Source organism: Sciurus vulgaris, assembly GCF_902686455.1.
Source record: "Sciurus vulgaris genome assembly, chromosome: 1".
Lineage (NCBI taxonomy): Eukaryota > Metazoa > Chordata > Mammalia > Rodentia > Sciuridae > Sciurus > Sciurus vulgaris.
Window position 1 is genome coordinate 6,526,020 of NC_136461.1, and position 17,510 is coordinate 6,543,529.

Genomic DNA, 17,510 nt, shown 5'->3' on the forward strand with positions numbered 1-17,510 from the left:
TTTTAAATTTTGTTTCTTGCCTATCAAAACCAAACTCCATTCCCAGCGCCCCGTCTCCGCTCTGCGGGGCTCCGCTGCCGGGACCGGGCCCAGCACCCCGCGGGGCCGGGGAGGCACTTCGACGTTTTGTTTGAGACAGAGGACACAACCTTATTTTTGTTTACAAAAGCAAAAAATGAAACCAAAAAACATACCGACCTTTGAACTGTGCCTCGCTGTCTCCTTTCTCGTCTGCGCTCACTGCGGGGAGAAGCCGCGCCTCCCGCACGCGGGCCCTGGGGTGGGCTGGCAGGGCAGTGTGGCCAAGTGGCCTTGGAGGGGAGACCTGCCACCTGGGCTGGCCCAGGGAGGAGGTGCTGAAGAGGTGGTGAGGAAGGGTCCCGCCGAAAGCGCTCAGCTCCGGCCAGCGTGTGGCCACGGGAGCCTAGCTTTCTCACCGACTCGAGTGGCCCTGCGCCAGCACCTCTGCGTACAGACTGGGTGCCGCCCAGCCGGGGGCGTGGCGCTCCGGCTGCAGGAGGAGAGGACCCCAGGCTGAGCGGGGCCGTGGGGTCTGCGTTCCCCTGTCAGCTCCAGTGTCACTGAGCCAGCAGGCTGGCCATCCAGGCCGTCATGGGGAGGCCAAGCCCCAGCACAGAGCACAGGGGTCACTCTCTTTCTGACCCAACGCCCACCAGAGATGGACAGTAAGTTGGTGCTTGACTCCCCCAGGCCAGAGCTAAGCCAGACCCCAGGGCAGATGGGGCACAAGGCCGGGCTAACGTGCCCTGTCCAGAACCACAGGACCAAGCTGCCCACAGGTGGGCCCCATATCTCAGGTCACTGACTCCAAGGGTACCCGTGATACCCTCTGGGGTCCTAAGGTAGCCCAGTGACCCTGGTGGTCTCCTCCCATCCTGCACATGAGCCTGAGTTTCAGTCACACTTCAGACCCCTTACCCAGCACCATGAAGACTGCCACACTATTACAAAAAGAAGAAGATTGTTAAAGATAACCTAGAAATGGGGGCTGGGGTCATGGCTCGGTGGCAGAGTGCTTGCCTAGCCTGTGTGAGGCACTGGGTTCGATTCTCAGCACCACATATCAATAAATGAGTAAAATAAAGGTCTATCAACATTGAAAAATATTTTAAAGAAAATCCAGAAATATAAGTAATGAAAAGAGAAAATGTCCATCCTACCATTTAAATATTTATGCCTGCCCTTCCCCTGCCTTGCATGTTGAAGAAAACCCAGAAATATAAATGAAATAGTGGTGTCTGCCACTCCGGCTGTGTGTGGACTGAACCAGGGCCTTGTACTTGCTGGGCAGGTGCTGTACCCTGAGCAGCAGCCCCAGGCCCTCTGTTCTGGGTGATTGTTTGTTTTTCTTCTCTGTGTATACCGAAATGTGTACTTTTATGAAACAGTCCTTTGTACAAAACATTTGGTAACTTTCTCCTCCAACAGCATGGTAAGGCACCTCCCTGCCATTAAGCCTGCCGTCCTGCTGGCGCATGACCTTCCCCTGATGGTAAACGTCTTGAAGGCCCATGAAAGGAGCCCCTCCCCAGTCTTTCATTGGGATGCCAAGAAACATCCCCGCTGGACTGGGGGTGGCCTAGCACACAGGAGGCCCTGGGTCCAGTCCCCACACTGCAAAAAATAAAGGATTCTAGAGCATTTGCAGTTGCCCATTGCATTTCAAAAAAATAGTGTTATTTGTTCAAAACTCCTAGCCTGTCCTGCCTTGCAAGCCCAGCTGTAGTGACCAGACTCCTCATGTGGTGGGGTTAGAGGGTTAGGAGATCAAGTCCCCTCACAACATCTGTAAGGAGGTGCTTTGTGTTTTTTGGTTAGTCGGTTGGATTTTTTGGTACCCAGGATTGAATTCAGGGATGCTTAACCACTGAGCCACGTCCCCAACCCTTTTTATTTTTTATTTTGAGACAAGTCTCACTAAAATTGCTCAGGGCCTTGCTAACTGAGCTGGTGAGGCTGGCTTTGAACTTGTGATCCACCTGCCTCAGCCTCCCCAGTCACTGTGATGCCGACAGGTTGAGGTGGTTTTTAACGCAGCTTTAGGGAGGAACCTGGGCAGGCTGAGGACGTGCACAGAGCAGCACCACCCCACTTTGGGCAGAGAAGCCCCGTCCTCATATGCTGGCCTCCACCCAAGGTGGTGTCCGGAAAAATGTCAGTTGATTAAAAAAGAAAACGGTTCAAAAATTGCTGGCACATCAGCCTCCTTGCCAGACAGCAGTATGACCCTGGGGTTTCTCTGTGACAGGAGAGGAGGGGCCTAGGTCTCCTAACCCTTCTGAGATGGGCCCTCCACAGGGGTGTCTGGGGAACCCAGAGCAACTCCGTCATGGCAAAGTGCTTTCTTTTTTCATATTTGTTCTAATTACTCATGCATGACAGCAGAACACATTTCAAGTCATTGTACACAAATGGAGCACCACTTTTCATTTCTCTGGCTGTACACGATGCAGTCACACCATTCGTGCGATCATACGTGTACCTAGGGTAACGAGGTCAATCTCATTCCGCCATCTTTCCCACTCCCATGCCCCCTCCCCTCCCCTCACTCCCCTCTGCCCCATCCAAAATTCCTACATTCTTCCCTACCCACCCCCCGCTATGGATCAGCATCCATTTATTAGAGAAAACATTTGGCCTTTGGTTTTTTTGGGGGATTGGCTTATTTGGTTTAACATCCATTACCTGAAAATGCCATATTTTTATTCTCCTTTAAGGCTGAGTAATATTCCATTGTGTATATGTACCACAGTTTCTTTATCCCTTCATCTGTTGAAGGGCACCTAGGTTGGTTCCATAGCTTAGCTATTGTGAATTGAGCTGCTATGAACATAGATGTGGCTGTGTCACCTAGTATGCTGATTTTAAATCTTTGGGTATAAACCAAGGAGTGGGAAGGCTGGGTCAAATGGTGGGTCCATTCCAAGAGGTCTCACCTTTTCATTTCACGCCAGGCCCTGCAGTTATATATCCAGTTCTTGCCCCGGGAAGAAACACATATCCAACTCTTGCAATAACTGCCTGGGAAATTGTCCGGGGAGTGAGAGTGGGCAGGAAGGTCCTGTGTGCTGTGCACGGTACCCACGTTTACAAGCACTTTGCTTTTGTAACTTACATATGCATGTCCAGAACACGAGCCACGTTCTGGTAAAGTTAGCTACCCCTTGGAGTGGGCAAAACTGGATGACCTCTGTCTCTACCAAACAGTCGCTTGCCTGCTCACCTTGGGTACATTCCTTACTCTCGCTAAGGGTGTTGGTTGACTTTCATTGCTGTAACAAAATGCCTAAGACAATCAATTTTTTAAAAGGGAAGGTTTCTTTGACTCAGTTCCAGCCCAGGATCAGTTGGCCCTGTTGCTTTGAGCCTATGGTCAGGCAGCACGACACAGCAGGAGTGTGTGTGGACCACACCGCTCACCTCCTGGCAGCCAGGAAGGGCATGTCCCTATGAGCCAGACCCCCTCCCCTAGGCCAAACATCTTGTTCCCACCATCTCCTGGAAGTACCACAAGGGGGACACTTGCCCAAACCACACCCTTTGCCTGGTCTACAAAGGCCCAGGTCCATCTCATAAAGCAAAATGCATTCAGTCCCTCTCCAAAGTCCTGCCAGTGTTACTCAGAAACCCACGACTAAAATCCTTGTCCAAGACTCAAGGCAAATTCTCAGCTGTGAGCCACTATTTAAAAATCAGAAAGTAAACCACATGCTTTCAAGATGTGACAGCACAGAGTGAGCACGGCTTTCAGGCCATAGCAAGGCAGCACATCTCCATGGGACCCTATGGCAGAAGCCACTCAGCTCCTGGTGGCCAGGGAGCCAGAGAGCAAGGGACTCTGGGTCCCCATGTCCCCTCAAGAGCCCATCCCCAGTGTGGACTTCCTCCCACAAGACTGTCTCTGAAAGTTCCACAGCACTCCTGATGGCACCCCGGCTGGCAGGCAGGACTTGACGGGTGGCCTTTGGGAGACACTCGAACTATGGCACTAAGACTGTTTCCTCCTGGACAAAACCTGGGAACCTACCTCCTGGGCTGGTATAGGATGAAATGAGTCGATTCTGTGGAGGATGCTGGGAGGTGCCAGGGGCTGGTTGCAGAGTCTCGAGGACCGAGGGAGCAGAGGGCACAGGCAGGTTGGAGAGCACAGGCAGACCTGCCTCAACCCTACCCCAGCCAATGCCCACATAAAGGAGGGCCCTTCTCGCAATCCTCCTGCACCTCAGTTCTGTCATCTGTAAAATGGGAACAGTATAGATTCTCAGTTCCTTAGCGGGAGTCGGCTGCCACCCAGTAAAGCCAGCAGCTTGGGGGACAAGCCGACTCAGAAGACAGTGGGTCAGGCACCCTTGGCAACCATCTTGGGGGCCTCAGGTAAGCCAAAGGGGTTTATGGGAAGGGAAAGAAGGAGCAGGGGACAAAAGGACAGGCACCACCCCAGTGACCCAGAACTGGACGCTCCCATCTTTGTGCCTTCAGCCTCCAAGCAGAGGAGAGGAACCAGGAAAGTCTAGGTCAAATCCACCCCGCACTGCAGTGCCGGGCAGAGCGTTTCCCAAATGATCGATGTGCCCACACGCAGAGCTGAGCAGCAATCTGACCCAAATCCAGACAGCAAAGGATACAGGCGCAGCGGGAAGCAGAGAGGACCGCTCAGCCCGTTCCGGCCACCCTGGGACAACTGCAAGCTCAGCGAAGTCAGGGTTCCCAGCCACGGGGGACGCAGATCCCCGGGTGACCTAGGCAACTGTCGCCATCACACCCTGCGTCCGAGTGTGAGCAAGGCTAACACAGGCTGATATTACCACGCCCAGCAGGGGCCAGAAGTGCCACGTGGGTGGGGCGCCCGCAGCTGGGTGGCAGCCCTGTCCTGGGTTCTAGGTGCTGCTGTGTAGAGCGGCTCTGACTGCCCTGAGCCTCTGGTCAGCCAAAGCCTGCAGTCCATGTCCTTGGAGGGGCCCTGGTGCGTGGGTGGCTCCTGCTGGCCACCTGCGGGATGGCAGGAGGTTGGGCTGTAAGAACAGAGCTGACAGGGCTGCTTCTGGATGCTTCTGAATCACAGAGGCCCCACCCGGGCCAACCCTGCCAGAAGAGCGGCTCCCTTCTGCCTCCTGCTGCCCCACCCAGGAGCCTCCCACCCCGCGCTCCTCCACGGAGGGGCTTTCTGACCCCTGTTCCCCTCGTCCTCACTTCCTTCCTTGGCAAAACCGTCAGGACGTGAGCCAGACGGAGCGGGCCAGAGGATGGATCCCACCCCGGCCCATCTGTCCCGGTCAGGACCCCAATTCAGCCCTGACCACTGCCTGGGCACTTGCTGTCCCCAACCTGGCTGAGCTTTCTGCAGTCTCTAGGTGCCCCCACCGCGACCCCAGCTGAGTCCCCTTCAGTGTTGGGTTCAGGTACTGCTCCCTGCACCGCACCAGGCACTTCCTTCTTTCCTCTCCAACTCGGGCCCTTCACGCGGCCACGGCGGAGCCAGGGCGCCTGGGAGGCGCCTCCACAGGCGATCGCAAATGAATGAATGAAGACGCGTTTGTTTAATAAAGTCGGGGTCACGTTGGGCTGCTCTTGTTTTCCCAGACAGCTTTTTCAAACGCCTCACATCCTGCACATGCCCCGTCGCTGAGCATCCTCCATCATTTCCGATGACGGCACACTTGGTGGCGCTACCATAGATTTTTAGGCCACCACCTGCAGTTGGGTAATCTAAGTGGGCAAGGTGTCCTCGGCTTGGCCCAGCAGGAAGGGGATGGGCTGTGGAACTGACCATGGATCCAAGCCCGGAACATGTCCCCTGTGCATTCTAGGTCCTCGGCCCCTCATTTGGGGGCAGGTCATCTCCCTGCACAAAGATCCCGGATAAGGAGAAGGTGGGGTGGGAGGGGTCAGCCACCTCTGGGTTCTTGGGATCTTGAGCCCAGGGACGGGGAATCAGATGGGAGGAGCAAGAGGTGCCTGGTTTACAGGCCTCAGGTCAAAGGAGCGCAGCTGGCTCTTGCCTCCCACCCCACCCTCTGTCCCTGCTCTGCTCCCCTTGCCCCGCCTTCTGGCTCGGCCCCCTCGGGCCCCAGAGAGCTTTGGCCCCACAGCACTGAGTCCTGTGTCCAGACCTGGAGGAGCGGAAAGCAGGTCACTGAGCAGGAAAGCAAAGGCACCGCATGCTCTGCCCACTCACCACCCACCCAGACCTCCCATGGAGGCCTGAGCCTCTGCTGCCTGCCTGTCCCTCCACCCCCAGGCCTGGCTTCATGGCCACCCGTGTGGCTGAAGCGGCTTAATGCTCCACTGTCATTGTCTTGCACTTTAATAATTTGGGGTCAAGGGCCTGTGTTTTCATCTTGCATAGGACCCGCACGCTGTGGGGCCCATTCTGTCCGGGTCTTGTCCTCCCCTGCTGCCCAGGGGTACGGGCTCCTGCAGTCTCTCCCCATAGACAGGACCAGGGATCTGGCTTCGGACTCCTGCTTGTCCACTCTCTGGCCACGCACCTGAGGCCCCCTTTGAATCCTCCTCCACCAGTGACATGGAGACACCTCTAGGGGCTTCTTGGAGGACCCCGGGGAGGGTGCCTGAGCTCATGCCATGGGCACCCCCAGAACAGCACCTCACAATGGCTGCCGCTCAGGACCTGGAGATGTTCTGGACCTTGCCATTCCATTTTCTTGGCGAATAGCTGTGGAACGATTAACTTGTGGAAATAGGGTCTGCCGTCCAAAGGTCAACTGGAGCATCTGAGGTGCCAAGGTGAGAGCACCCACGGGCCTGGACCCCTGTCCTCTGCCACGACACCCTGTCAGCAGGGCTGCTCTGTGCACGCTGCCCCCAGGCTGCCCCACCCACACCCGAGCCCACCTGCCCTCTGCTCAGGACCCCACCCAGCAGCTGCTGCCCGTTTGGCTTCGATGCTGATTCCTGCCCTCCACCTGCAGACAGGCTGCCTTCCCATCTCAAGCTTCAGTGTCCACAGTGCCACACTTTTGGCTCTTCGAAGGGGTTGGGATTTTTCAAAATATCATCTCGATGGGGCTGGGGTGCAGCTCTGTGCTAGAGCATGTGCTTAGTAGGAGCTGGTTCCATACCCAGCGCCAAAAAAAAAAAAACAAGTTGAAAGACCACTTGTCTTCCTTTCCCTCCTATCTTTCCCTTCCTCAGCAGTCAGTCGACAGCGCTGGGGCAGGGGAGGCCCTGAGCAGCTGGCCTGGTGGCCAGGTGTGGGTGCTGGACTCCAGCCCATTGCGGGAGGAACTCACCTGGCTCACCTGGAGGTAAGCGAGCAAGAGTAGAAGGTGGTGAGGGGCGAGTCCTGGAGAGGGGCTGTGGACGTACGTGTGGGCTTTGTGTCGTCTGCTCCCAGGACCCACCGGAACGTCCTCGAGGGCAGGGACATCGGCCATGCCTGCAGCCTCAGGGACCTGGACACAGCCTACGTAGGGAATGCCACCACGTATCAAATGTGACCATGTCTGTTGGCACTTGACGACGTGGGTTGCTCTTGGTTGGGTTGGGCTGCGCTCTTCTTTTGCAGCATGAGGGGGAACAGGGTGCCCCCCAGCTCTTCCCCAGCCCTGCTTACTTTTCATTTCAAACAGGGTTTCACTCAGTTGTCCAGGCTGGACTCGTGCCTGTGGTCCTCCTGCCTCAGCCTCCTGAGCAGCTGGGATTGCAGGCGTGTGCCACCCCCGCGCCTGGCTCGTAATCTGTTGGAGGAATGCGTGAACCTGTCACCCTGGCCCTTGTTGGTCTCACAGAGAGTGACTTCACAACATGAAAGGAGCAGACTTGGATGTCTGACGAATAAATGACAAGCTCCTAGTGGACAGCAAGCCAAAAAGACAAGTGTCACGAGAGCGCTGCATGAGGGAGATAAGACACCATCTGGACCAGAATTGGAAACAAGCCAAGGTTTGAGGGGTGTATATAAACGCACCCCTCAGACAGCTCCTCGGCTCAGCCCAGGTCTCCTGACGAATCCACGCCAGCCAGGTTCACGAGCCCATCGACCATCCACCCGCGGAGACTCCGCTGCTCTGCCGGCTTCACGGCCAGCGGGGCCTGTCCGTCCTCGATTCCCAGCCCATCGGCCGGAGGGAGCTCCGAGACCAGCCGCCGTCTGCTCTCCGACTAAGATACGTCGCATTCGGGTCGTCGGAACCAGCAAGGCAGAGAGGACTTTGGACTGTTTGATTGAGGTGTGTTTATTTGCCATACGTTTTGATTGATGTGTGATATTAGGAATATTAAGGTCTGTGTTATCCCGAGTGTATCAGATAAGGCCAACTTGTTTGGAACCAGATTCTAGTCGCTCGCCTCTCTGCCGCTCGCGACACAACACCTGCACCCAGCAAGCCAGAGAGAAGTGAGCCCTGCGGTGGGCTTTTGCTTCGGTCACTGGGGGAGGAGAGACAGCAGCCAGGGGCAGCTAACCATGGGGGCAGTTTGGTCAGGACAGACTCCTGTCCCCGGTGGGACGCCCGCGAGGCCACTGAGGCTGTCGAAAGCCAGGCAGGGAGGACAGCGGCAGGAACAGGCGCCAGCAGAGCTGCGGCAGAGCTTGCTCTGAAGGAGGAAAGAAAGGGAGAGGAGGTTTGGGGGACCAGATTGTTCCAGCAAAACTAGCCCGGCCGTCCAACACCAGCCACAGCCACATGCCACCTGCATTCTAAGCCCAACAGCACAGGGTTTGCACTGGTGCCCCATCCCTGCTGGAATCTGGCAGGAAGAAGAGCAATTCCGTGTTCTCTCTTATTTCTGGGGCGGAAACAGCCACGCACCTTAGCCCAGCAGGCAGCAAGGTGCAGTGGACAGCGACAGCAGTGCCCAAAATCACCACCAGGTGGCGCCTTGTGCTTCCCTGGAGACCAGGGAGGAGGCCCAGGGGTCTAGCCTGGCAGATGGTCACAAAGGGCTTGGGGGAGAGTGGCAAGTGTCCCATGCAGGTAGGGACTCCGCCTCAGCCTCTTTGCCCCAGGGGCAGCCTCACCCTCCACATCCAGCCCTCCTGTAGTGGTGGGACTGCACAAATGTGCGCTTGTTGGGGTTGCAGTTTGTGGACACCCAACACTGGTCCCCAAACCAGAGAACAAATCTTCACGCCAGATGGCTGAGGGCACAGGCTTCCTAAAACCTGAGGCTCCAATCCCTGTCCAGCTACGTCATGCTGTGTAAACAGGCCAGTTCGCCTCCCTGCCTCCATCTCCTCACCTGTGAAATGGGAACATAACACGGATCTCATGGGGTCGATATATTTAAATGAGGTGACACTGGTCAGGATTATTATTAGGTGATAGTACCTTAGAAGCAATAATGGCATTGATGATAATGAACCTGTGTTGAGTTCTCACTCAGGGCTGGCACTGTCCCTCACACCTGCCACCTAGGAACTCGTTTTGGCTCCCTTTTCTATGGGGGCTGCATATCTCCAAAAAATAGGCCAGGCCTCCCTTATGACATCCTCCTTCCCTGTTGGCCCTGGATGCCACTCTGTGCGGGGGAGACTGCTGCCCAAAGTAGGCAGAGAGGAGGGGACACTGACCCTGCCGTGTACAAGCTGCAAACTGCTTTTATTTCCAGTTTCTGGGCCCCACAGCCCTCCGTGGGGAAGCAGAGGCTGCAGGTGGGCCAGAGCCCACTGCCCACTCAGAGACCAGCAGAGGAAACTCCGAGGCCGGTGGCGCCTCCCTCCTGCCCCCACCTGGCCCCGCTGTGGTCTGAGCAGGCCCCGAGGCTTCTGGGAAAAGTGCCCCCGTCTTGGAGGGAGGATGGGGCAGGGGGTGGGCGGCAGTGAAGGCCGCAGCGTGACACTGCGGTCTTAGCCTTGGAGACCGGCTGGGCAGGAGTGTTCCTGAGAGGGGGAGACCTGGAGGGTGGCCAGGATGGTGGGCCCGGGGAACTCCCTATAGCGTGTTAGGCTTGAGGGTTCTGCGGAATGTTGGGGGGATGCCCAGAGGCAGCTGGAAGGACGGAGATGGTCAGGGTACAGAGTGGGTGGCCACGGGGAGACGAAGCACAGGCAGCGTCTGGCAGCTCAGGACTGCAGGTGATCCCCAGAGGCCTCCAGTTACCCAGGAACCCGGCAGAGAAAGGCTGGGTACTGGCCTCCAAAGCCCAGGTGCCTGGGGAAGGCAGGTGAGCAGCCTCGTGACCCTGAGTCCAGGCTGTGGCGGCTTCCAGTGGTGTGTCCCCTCTCACGGCCTCACGGCAGGCAGGCCGCCTGAGACCCAGATCTCCCCTTGGGTCTCAGTCTGATGATGCCTGAGGCCGGAAGCACGGAGCTGGGCTGCCTGGGGTCCGGGCCAGGAAGAAAGGAGGGCCCTAGGCCCACTCGGAGTCCAAAGCCTTCGGCATCTCAGCTGTCGGGGTCCCGAACATGAGTTTGTGTCTGGGGTCAGTGCCTTGCCTCCGTACCCCAACCAGAGGGTTTCCCCTCCCTGGCTCCCTTTGCCTCTTCTGCAGCAGAGACCAGGGCACCTGGCCCTCCTGCCAGGCGCGCTCTGGGGGCAGAGCCTCAGGGATGGGCCTTCAGCAGCTGGCCTCTGAGTGCTGAGATGAAGGCGCCCGCAACACTCTCCTGCCCTGCCCCCACCACAGCAGGCTCACAGGCCTAGAACAAAAACATGCCACAAATAGAAATCAAAAGTCTGAGAAAGAACCAAGGAGCCATGACCCAGCCGTGGGAAAGGCTGTGTGGCCCTGGCCGAGTCCCTTGACTTCTCTGAGTTTGTTTGCTCATAAGTAAAATTAGGCAGTCATCTCAACCATGAAGGGCTGTGAGAAGCTGAGATAAAATGTAAAACACCAGGCACAGATGTGATGTTTGGTCCCTAAATAAAGCCCCTGCTGACAGGGTCCTTGCGGACTCCCCCTCGCCCCACTGCACCCCCCCAGTCCGGCCGGGGCTGCCCAGCTGCTTTCCCGCAAGGCAGGGGCTGCCCTGCCTGCTGGGGAGGCATCTGCAGCCCTGCTCTGGGCTCCACTTCCTGTTTTTCTCCCCAACGAATTTTGCCCAGAGCTCTTTCATCCGGGGAGCTGGGGGTGGAGGTGAAGGCAGAGGCCCGCCTGGGGAGGGAGGCCGGGAGGCTGGGTGGAGCTGGGAGCTGCCCTGAGGGCAGAGCAGGGCCTGGTCCTGGCTTCCCACCCCCACCGCGGACATAGCGCTGGCTTGAGAAAGTCCAGGACGCCCTGATCCAGGCTGGCCCCCATCTCCCTGGTGATGCTAGGGGCAGTGGGGCCACTGCCAAAAGCAAGTGCGGCCTCCCTGCCTCCCTGAGGCTGCAGGACTGAGCATGGGCTCCAGGGTCACTGGGTCAAAGAGGCAGCCTGGAGAACAGGAAGGAGCTGTTCCCACATTGACCAGAAGTGGGCTTTGGTCCTCTCCTTGGCTACAGTCCCCAACCCTCCCTCTGGACAAAACAGGATCTGTCCATTCATAGCCCCATCGTTACTTGGCTCCTTCATTCATTTGGCATTTTTACACACTAGCCATGCCTTCTGGGTGGCAGGCTTGGCGCTGGTGAGCGGGGAGCCAGCCCTGACTGTGCAGCTGCTGAGTCCACAGCAATCATGGATGAGTAGACCGAGCACTTCAGCTGGAACCTGCAGCCTGGGACAAAGCTAGGACCCAGGTGACCTCTGTGTGGGGCCCTGATTCTACTGAGTCGTTCTCCAGGGTAAAGGAAGGGTGGGAGGCACCCCAGCAAAGGGAACGGCATGTGCTAAAGCCCAGAGCAGACAGCAGGCCTGGAATGTTCTGGAGCTGCAAGTCCCTGCTCCACAGTAAGGAGGGCAGGGTGGGAAAGTGATGGGGGGCCAGGCCTGGGAGGCCGCCTGCCAGGCTCCACTCCAAATTATATGTCCGCCTCATCCCCAAGCCTCAGCCTCACCCACATCCCTGGACAGCCTGTCTCAGCCTAAGAGCAAAACCAGCCCGTTGCTCAAGCAGGAAAGGGGACTTTATAGCAGATGTCCTTTCTCCCCAAGACTGCTCCCATTCTGAAGCCAACTACAAACCTAGGTGGCTCTCCCTGCGCTTGACAAGAACAGCTATAAATCAGGGTTCCACAATCCCCTCCTCAGGGTCCATTAATTTGCTGGGACAGCTCATAGGACTCAGGGAAACACACTTCTGATTTATCAAAAAGAACATCACAAAGGCCAGGTATGGTGGCACAGACCTGTAATCCCAGCGGCTCAGGAGGCAGAGGTGGGAGGATTTCAAGTTTGAGGCCAGCCTCAGCAACTTAGCAAGACCTTGCCTCAAAACAAAAAAATAAAAAGGACTGGGATGTAGCTCAGTAGTAAGGAGTCCCTGGGTTCAATCCCCAGAAGCAAAAAGTAAAATAAAATAATAAAGAACACAAAGAATTCTGAGGAACATCCGATGAGGAGATGAGGAGAGCCAGGTACGGGAACAGGGCTTGGAGTTCCCAGGTCCTCTCCATACCACCTCTCAGGAACCTCTCTGCATCCAGCCATCCTAAAGCTCTCTGAACACTGTCCTTTTGAGTTTCTGTGTAGGCAGACTGAGGACATCACTGACCCTCTCTCTTCCCAGGAGGTCAGGGGTGGAGCCGAAAGTTCCGACCATCTCATCACATGGTTGGTTCCCCTGGCTTGAGGATGCCCAGGAGCCGCTCGTTGTCAATCAAGTCGGTAGCATATGAGAAGACATGTATCACTTTGGGGATTCTGGGATCGTAGGAGTCATATGCCAGGAAAAGGGACAAGGACCAATTACATATTTCTCAACTTCATAAGTACGAGCTGCCCTCAGCAGACCCAGAGATGCAGCCCAGACCTGGGGGCTGGGACAGATAGCCCTGGGTTACTTTCCCAGCACCACATATCTGTCCCCTCTCGCCCGCTTGCATGACATCTGCCAAGCTGATGTGTCCTGGATCCCTTCACTCAAAGAGAACGATTTCCTGTTCCCAAGCCCACTTTCCTGGGAAAGATATGACTGGCTTCACTGGCAGCAGGGCCTCCCTTCTGGACCAATCTGCCGTGGCAACTGGTCAAGTTTGTCTGCCATACACCTGTCCCCATAGCTATGTGAGGAAGGGTTACCAGAAAGGGGACCAGACCAACAGCCTAATGGCCTCAAAGCCACAGCGTCCACTCTAGGCCATTCTGCTCTGGTTCTGCCCGCCCGATACATGCTTGTCCGCTCCTTGGATTGTCCTTGGAATTCCCCCCTTTCCAGTCGCCCTCGCTGAGCCTGGTCCTCCACACACAAAGCCAGCCACAACACGGGCCCCCGGTCAAACGAGAGGCGAGCCAGGCAGCGGGAGACAGTTGCGTCCAGGCCGCATTCCCTGTCTATCTGCACCTGCTGTCTGTCTGTCCCCCTGCCTTTCTGCTGGATCTCTTCTAAGGCAGCTCCCAGGACCCCCTCAGCTGGTGGACCAAGCGACCCAGGGAACCTCTGCTGCTGTACTTGATCCTCGGTGCAAAAGCGTCAAGGCACACTGGCCGTGGTCCTGAGTGTCAGGGACTAGCTGTCACAAAGGTGTGCCTTGCTGGCTACCTTCCTGGACCCCTTGGTTGGCAGGAATGACCACCCAGGTTCTGGCCACTGGGAAGATGCCCCTGTCGAGGGTCCTTGGGGCGCGCCCTTGAGGGTTTCTTGGAAAGGTTCTCCTAGGAGGAGAGATGACTGCCTTAGTCACCTGCCCCTCGGTGCTGGGACGTTGGCCTCAGAGCTCCAAGAGGATGAGATGTCCTAAGCCCCAAGTGGCTAGGCTGTTTCCTGGAATTTCTGCCCTCATAAAACCTAGCTGGTTATCTGAAAATTTATGTGGGATCCTGCCAATTGCCAAAAACCAATGCCTTGAAATCCTGTCTAATTGTCCAAGTGAGGACTGGGCTTCAGCCCGGGGTTGGGGGTTCCCAGCAGCCCGCGTGGTGGTTGGTGTCTTCTTTCAGCCCGAGGGTGAGAAGAGGAACTGAAGGCTTTCCCCCTTCATTTCCCTTGGAACGCTCACCCACCTGCCCTCATGCCAGTTGACCATGGGACGCACCATCATGCTTGTCCTGCAGGGACCAGAGGTTAAGCTGGTTCAGCCCTGTGGTCTTCCCAGGTCTTCCCAGTTCAAATGCCAGGCCCACCGCACCCCTGCTGCTACCAACAGGGAGTGGCAGAGAGCATGGCTACCACCACCCGGTAAGTGCACCACTATTTGACTTTTGGTAGTCACTGCATTTGGGAAAAGAGAATTTCCCTTAACAACGTTCAAGATTTGCCTTTCTTTTTCCTAATCTTGAACAGAATGGAAAGGAAGCTCCCCTCCCAGCACCTTTGGAAGTCTGCTAGGAGGAACTCGCGCATTGACCACCTGTCTGGCTCCCAAGTTTCTCGAGGTTTCAGCCCTGACGTCCCGGGGGACCACTGGAAATAGCTGAAGGGATCTGTCACCATGTAAGGAGGACGACCAGGCCCCCAGGAAGAGAGACCTCAGGGGCCTTGCTCAGCTTCACCCTAGCTGGTTTCATACTTTCTTTGAAAACCTGTTTCTGTAACACCCACTTCTGAAACCAATAAGTCTAATGACTGGGATTTCTTGTTTTCAAATAACAGAAACCAAGGCGAGAGAATCGGGGCTCGGTGGAATATTGTTCCCCACCCCATCGCACCCCACAAAAACGAATGCTCATTCAGAAACTCAGAAAGCGACCTTGATTGGAGATAGGATCTTTGCAGATGTGATGAGTTGAGAGATGAGGTCATACTGGAATAGAGTGTCTTCATGGAAAGAAAGAGGGGCACTTGGACAAAGACAGGGAGAAGATGGAGGCAGAGACCCGAGAGGGGCATCAACAAGCCAAGGCATGCCAAGGGCTGCCCGCAGCCACCAGCAGCCTCCAGAAGTGGACAGAGGCCTGGGGTGGATTCTCCTGCCCACACCTGGATTCTGGGCTTTACCTCTGGAGCTGCGAGAGTATAAACTACTCATTTGAGGCCATAGAGTTCCTGGACATTTACTAAGCAGCCCTCGGAAACAACCGAGTCAAAGCAAGAAGGGCACCACAGAATCCAAGGACGAGAATGCGGAGGGACCTCTAGAGACCGAGGGACAGGAGCTAGACAGTGCCTGGAGCCTTCTCTCTCCTCTGCGCCCCCTCCTTCTCCACTCGCCTGCGTCGGGATTCCCTGTCTCTTTCTGCAGATCATCTTTAGTCCTTTGGACAAGAGGCCCCCTGCAACCCAGCACCCAAACTGCAGCACCCAGGTGCTCAGTACTGGAAGAGCAGTGCCTCCTTTGATTCTAATTCCCACGCCCCGCGAAGTCACAGATAGGCTGTCCTGGGGTCAGGTGACCACCCCTGGCCATATCCACTTGGGCAGGGTCAAGGGCATGCCAGGCAAGCATAACGGACCGGGGGCTGCTGGGGTGGCTAGGTGGAAGCAGGGCAGAGTGCGGGAGAAAGGAGGGCGGTGGCAGGGCTCTGGCCATGTGCGTGTGCCTGCGTGGCTCTCCTCGGCAGACGCTGCTCTGACGGGTCCACTCCATGCTTTGAACAGGACCCTTGCTGTTCTGCCACTGTGGCTTATTTCAAAACTGACATTTTTTTCCCCTTTCTCTTCTCCCTCTCCCCACCCCCAACCACGGGGGAAGCAGGATTAATCTTCCCATCCCAGGCCGAGTTATGAGTTATCTGTCCTTCAGCTCCTGCGCCACAGGAATGAAAGAATCCAGGCTCAGGGCTGGCACCGGAAGATCTGAGAAACAGCTATCTCTCAAGGATGCAAGTGAATTAGGGCCTCTGACAGGGCACAGCTGGAATGTAGCCTTTGAATCTCCTCCTTAAAATCCCTCTGCTGCCCCTGCAGTTAAAATCGCAGTCTCTGAGACGGGAGTCCCCCCTTTCTCCTTTGCTAGCGAAGCTATAAAACTTCTCTTTCCCCTTTTCTCCAAACCACGTCCTTGTTATTGGATCAGCATCAGGGATGGGACCCAAGCTTTGGGTACCACTTCCGCCCACTGACAGACATCCCTGAAGCCATCCGCACCCCCAAAAGAGGGCTTCTGCTGGGGTCCAGCCCTTTGCAGGGTTGCTCATCACCTCTGGCCACCACCCAGCGTGACTTTCAGCCCAGGCAGACATGACAACGCCTGGCGTGGAGCAGCAGCAAGAGGATCCCCTGATGGGGAGACAAATAAAGATTCGCATTTTTGCTTCTTTTGCTTCGTCTTCTCCCTCCTCTTCCTCCGTCCTCTCTCTCTGGCATGCTCCTTATCCCCCTACCCTGCTTTCTGGAAGGGCATCACTGGGTTTGGTCCACAGATGGGAGGGTCAGGCCCCCCTCCTTGATGGCAACAAATCTATAAATTATCTGGGATTCTGTAGAGACGTGTCTGTTCCCCCTCATTCATTTGCTCATTCAAACTTTTAGTCCGACCTGTGGACTCATGGATATTACTTTCACACTTGGCATTAAAAAACTGTTTCAGTTTCGGCCACTGGAGGTTCTTCCGGGCCCTCACGGCGTCCTTGACGTGCACACACCTTCAGCGTGTTCTTGCTCTGACTTGAGTGCGTCTCTACTCTCGGGCACCAGGAGATGCTCCGGGCTCCTGTGGTCCTTTCCTGCCCCGTCTTAGAATCCCCATTCCTCCAGGTGGTCCTGGTTCCTTTACGGAGGAAAAGGCACTAGAGAACAAGATCCAGAGGTTGGCCTGTCGTCCGGGCTGCTGGAGGCTGCTGTTCCTAGACCTTTCTACCTGACCAAGCAAAGAGATACAAGCGTGCATTGCCTGACAACCAGACACATTCTGGGAACTTCTCCGGGTGATTTTGTCAACACGTGGACCTCAGTGTGCAGATGAGAGTACAGGTCAATCCTCCACGTGGCCTTTTTTGTTTTCTAGGGCTAAGGATGGAACCCAGGTCCTCGCACATGCTAGGCAAGTGCTCCCCATTGAGCTACACCCGAGCCCTTTAAATTTGTTGAGATGGGAGTCTTATTGTGTTGCCGGGCTGATCTCAATTACTGGGCCCAAGTTATCCTCCTGCCTCAGTCTCCTGGGACTTCAGGCCTGGCTCACATGACCTCCTTTTTTCTTTTCTTTTCTTTTGTTGTTGTTGTTGTTGTTGTTCTTGTTGTTGTTGTTGTACTAGGGATTGAACCCAGGTGCACTTGACCACTAAGCTAAATCCCCAGTTCTTTTTAATTTTTATTTTGAGACAGTCTTGCTAAGTTGCTGAGGCTGGTCTCCAACCTGCAACCCTCCTGCCTCAGCCTCCAGAGTGGCTGGGATCACAGGGGTGGTCACTGTGCCCAGTCATGCTATACTTTTATAAAACTGGCAGAGCAGAAGGTTTGTTTGCACCAGCGTCATCACAAACCCCCGGGGGATGTGTCACACTAAGACATGGCTATGGCTGCAAGGTCGCTAGGCAAGAGGACTTCTTCAGCTCCATCTTAATCTTAGGAGACCACTGATATATGTGGTCCATCGTGATCCAAAATGCCGGCACGTGGTGCACGGCTG